Genomic DNA, 5,000 nt, shown 5'->3' with positions numbered 1-5,000 from the left:
TTTTTTTTTTTATTGATCTTTTTGATCATTATTATGAAGATCTTAATGTCTTAGTTGGCGTGTTGACAATGTCGTTAGGTGATTAAAAACTATATTGATAACCAAGAGGTCGCATCCGAAAAGACAAATAAGAATTGAAAATAAAAGAGCGCGATTATCTAATTGCAAGAAAAATATTGACAAGCCGGACGGACATCAGTGCCAAGGCCTTCCCCTTTTAAAAGAAAGAAAGAAAGAAAAAAAGAAGCAATGGTATATGTGCGAATAACATGGCGATTCAACTCCACGCTTTTGGTTTCGAAGTTCTTTTAAAAACGGACAAGTGAAGCGCTTCGTGACTCGGTTGTGATTGGCGGTGCGAATAGTGCAATTCGCACAGTGTACACCGCTTTTTCGAATACTAAGCAGTGGGGGGTTCAAATAAATAAATATATATATATATATATATATATATATATATATATATATATATATATATATATATATATACATATAAATATTTTATTTTATTTTATTTATGTATTGTGCATTTTTTCCTTACTGAAGCCATGATAGCGTGGATCTCCTAATCTCAGCATTAATTACCATATAAGTTATACAGCTTGCTCTAAGAAAATGCCTTTAGAATACGACTTTGGCCACATATTCTTAATATATATATATATATATATATATATATATATATATATATATATATATATATATATATATATATATATATATATATATATATATAAGGGCGCTCAAATCATTTCCTAAAAACGTATTGTCACCGAGTCGTATTTTTGGCAACTCTCCAGCCGGCCTAGGATGCCACTGCATCAAGTCGCCAAATGTAATCAAATAATAAACAGCCGCGACTAAGCGGGAATTTCGAGCCAAGCAGAGAGACGGACACGCACACTAGTGACCAGACACACACGCACATGCACGCACACATGCCACACTCACACGTACACTTACACTCACTCACACGCGCGCGCACACACGCACACGCACACACACGCGCGCGCGGGCACATTGAAAATAACAATATTATTAATGATAATAATAATGATTATTAAGATTATTAACATTCTTACTATTATTCTTACGATCATTATTATTATTGCTATTATTTAGTAGAGCACACGTGACCCCCACCCACCTAGATGAGCGATCCCTGCAAATCCTATTAACAAAATAAACTGCGAAAATAAATGCTTCCCGTATGATATAGATTGCTGCATGTATGTGAATTTATATGTATTTCCTTTACATTTTCACGCGCGCGTGTGTGTGTGTGTGTGTGTGTCTTGTATAGATATGTGTGTAAATATACATGTATGTGTATATATATTTCTTTCCTCGAGATCTGACAGAAAAGCAAAATAGTTTCAACAGACTATAAATGAGTGAAACATCATACAGTCATGACGAAGTCGGTGAAAAACGTTTCTCTAATTCCAGGTTCTACTGTCTAGGCTTATCCCTATTTCCAGAGCCACCCCCAGACCTCCTGACCTAGAGTTCCTTTAGAGTGTTACTCCCCCCCCCCCCCCCCCCCGCTCCAATCTTATGAAAACTACGGAGGTTTCAAAATGTTTCCTATAGTATTTTGACTCTATAATGATCTTTGATAATTTCTGAAGATGGTTGTTTTCCATTTAGATCACTCTGTAGGGGAAAAAGAAATAGAGGGTTTGAATCGCATAGTTTCGTAGGTAGTGTGCTTAGTCCTGGGCATAATCCCCGACTTGAGAATGGTTACACTTGAGACTAGTTTACAGACTCGGACAAAACTTTTGGATCCTAGGCTTTCGTCTCTTCCATCAAAGTCCCTCCAAGGTGTCTGTAGATTACTTTATTTATTATTATTATTATTATTATTATTATTATTATTATTATGTTATTTATTTGTTTATTTGTTTATTTATTTTATCTGCACACTGTCTTTCCTATCCCTTGATGAGATGTGCATTTTTTCTTTAATTAAAACCCGAGAGGGAGTAAGAACACAAAAAAAAAATAAATAGATAAAAGAAAAGAAAAGAAAAAAACATGACAACCACAAGAAAAAGGGACATACTTATTGGATCGGAGTGATCATTGTCCTCCATTGCGGAAATTAGGTCCTAAAGGAAAATGAGATTATAATTAAAGGAACAAAGGAAGAGAGCAACAATGGTAGACCAATACCTGGAAGTTTGACGGGGAGGACGCTGCTGTTTCCGTCTTTTTCCTAGGTGTCTGTATGGGATTATCTATCTATCTATATGTGTGTGTGTGTGTGTGTGTTACCAGTGATAGCAACACTTGAATTTTAGTAGGCCATGTCACTTACTTCACTTTATCAGGAAGCAAGGCGCGCGCGCACACACACACACACACACACACACACACACACACACACACACACACACACAAACACACACACACACACACACACACACACACACACACACACACACAAAAAAAAAAAAAAAAAAAGCACATGCATATATATATATATATATATATATATATATATATATATATATAATTTTTTATATATAAACTCCTTAACATTAACACATAATTATACCCATTTTTATATATGCATGTAGGGAGCAATCCAGAAGTAAGGAGACTGTCATCATACATCAATTTTTTTCTAGATATTGCAGCGACCTTCAACGATGAATCTGCCCCTTCTGCCTTTTCAAAACAGACCTGAAAGTCCTTTTTTTGGTAACAAAGGAGATCACTTTTTGCAAGGCTCATCCAGTTGCAATATAGACGCATAATAGCCTTCCTACAGGTCCTGCCTCCTGCCTCCTTCCACAGTACTCAGCAGGTGTTGACTCGAGACGTGTGCTGCCTCAGAAGCTATAGTTATAGTTTCGTTATAGAATCGGTTCTTAGATAGAAGGTACTGGTCTTCTGCCTTACCACCTAGGTCTTCCAGGTTGGCTTCCAGAAATGAGAGGCGCATTTGTGGCCTCCGGGGCCTATTTGGAGGGTGGCTGGAATATCTTGAAACAGAGAAAAAGAATGAGGCCGGTCTCATGGTACATATATATGTATGTGTGTGTGTGTGTGTGTGTGTGTGTGTGTGTGTGTGTGTGTGTGTGTGTGTGTGTGTGTGTGTGTGTGTGTGTGTAATAAACCAACAACTTTAAACTGCGACAGTGAGCCATGAGCTAACTAAGGCACAAGTCACCGATATGACCTGACATGTATATTTATTTTTCTTTTCTTTTTTTCTTTTCCTTCTTTACTTTTTTTCTGTCACACTCATACGTATGTACATGAACCCTATCCCCCTTTTTATCTCTATCTATCTCTTTAAATATCATCCAGCAAAAGCTTAAATTCAGGCTTTTACTAGACTGCATGACTGACGCAGACTAAAATAATCGCACGGGAACACTTCGTGGGTGCGACTGAAGCTCCCTCAAATATATATGTGTAACCGCGTGTATGTCCGTAGTTCCATGTCTGTGAATGTTTGAAGTGAAGGTTGAGCTATGAAGCATGTATATCAATGGTTTGTGAATATATTAGAATAACAGCAAAAGCGAAGACAAGAAAGGAGCATTTTCAAGCCCGTAGCTCATACCCGGAAGATGAAGATGAGGAACAGACTGCCACGGACCGAAAAAAAAACAAGTACTTATAGACCTGTAGAAAAAAAAAATGAATATCTATTATCTGAACACAGTGTTGAATATCATCCACATATCTATATATTAGTATTAGAACCTATATTTCAGAGAATCACTGACATGATACTGTTTCCTATTTCCCCCATTTTTTCTTTCTTTTCTTCTTTTTTTTTTCTTTTCGAGTATATTTCAGAATTATGGCACTCCTATAGACCCTTAAAGTTTAGTGAAGTGCGATCAAGTAATGCCATAAGACAAATTTTCAGGTACTAGTATGTAGATTTTTTTAAAAAGAAAAAAAAAACAATAATATTAAAAAAAAAAAAAGTAGTGCATGGAAATTAGATGTGTCTCTAGATATAGTTAGATAAATGGCTTTTTTTTGTTCGTGTGCTGTTAGCTGCGTGTTCACTTACCGTTCATATTAACTCTTATGTATGTGTTTTCTCTTTGTCTTTATTTATTATTTTTATTCATTTATTTTATTTTATTTATTTATTTTGAGGGGATATAAAGAACACGAATTTAATTGAACATTATTAATTATCAAGTATTTATATCTTCGTGGAATGAACTGGCACAGGCAGGCAGGGTTTAAAAGGTTTCATAACAAGATCCAACTTTCCTGTTTTTTTTTTCTTTCTTTCTCTTTTTTTCTCTCCCTTTTCTAAGCACTTAGTACATTGCTGTCGTAGAGAAGTTGCATGATATATTTTTTTTTCTTTGTTTCATATTAATTTTGAAATATTTTTCTTTCTTTTTTTCCCTTATTTTTTTATTTATTATAATTGTTATTGTTATTATTATCATTTTTATTATTTTCTTTGCTTGGCTTGAATAAAGGCTGTGTAAGCTTTGCAATTTGTTTCTTTATTGTCAGTTATTTTCTATTTAGTTATGGCAGGTTTTTGAAGAAAATAAAATGCATCTTTAAAACATTTATTACGCTCGAATTTCATTCTTTTTTCTTTTCTTTTCTATCTTCGATTTCCATAACTTTATACAGATCATGAATGTAAACAAGTAATACATATATATGATTTATATAACAAGTTGAAAATTAACATACGTTTATAGAGAGAAAGAAAAGAAAAATAATTTGTATTAGCAATTCATGGGTTTGAAAAAGGAAGGAGTATTTTCAAAAATTATCTTTTTTAATTATATATATATATTATATATATATATATATATATATATATATATATATATATATATATATATATATATATATATTGATATATATTTTTTTTTTCTTTGTTTTTTTAATGTTACATTTTTTTTAGTTCACTGATTTGCATGTTTTCTTTATTTCTTTTTTAGTATGGCTCTCAAAAGGAGAAATTAGTGAATGCAAATGTAATTTAAGGTTTT

The sequence above is a fragment of the Penaeus monodon genome, chromosome 37, assembly GCF_015228065.2.
Source record: "Penaeus monodon isolate SGIC_2016 chromosome 37, NSTDA_Pmon_1, whole genome shotgun sequence".
Taxonomy (NCBI): domain Eukaryota; kingdom Metazoa; phylum Arthropoda; class Malacostraca; order Decapoda; family Penaeidae; genus Penaeus; species Penaeus monodon.
The sequence above is the reverse complement of the archived record's forward strand: the minus strand, read 5'-3'. Positions refer to the sequence as shown.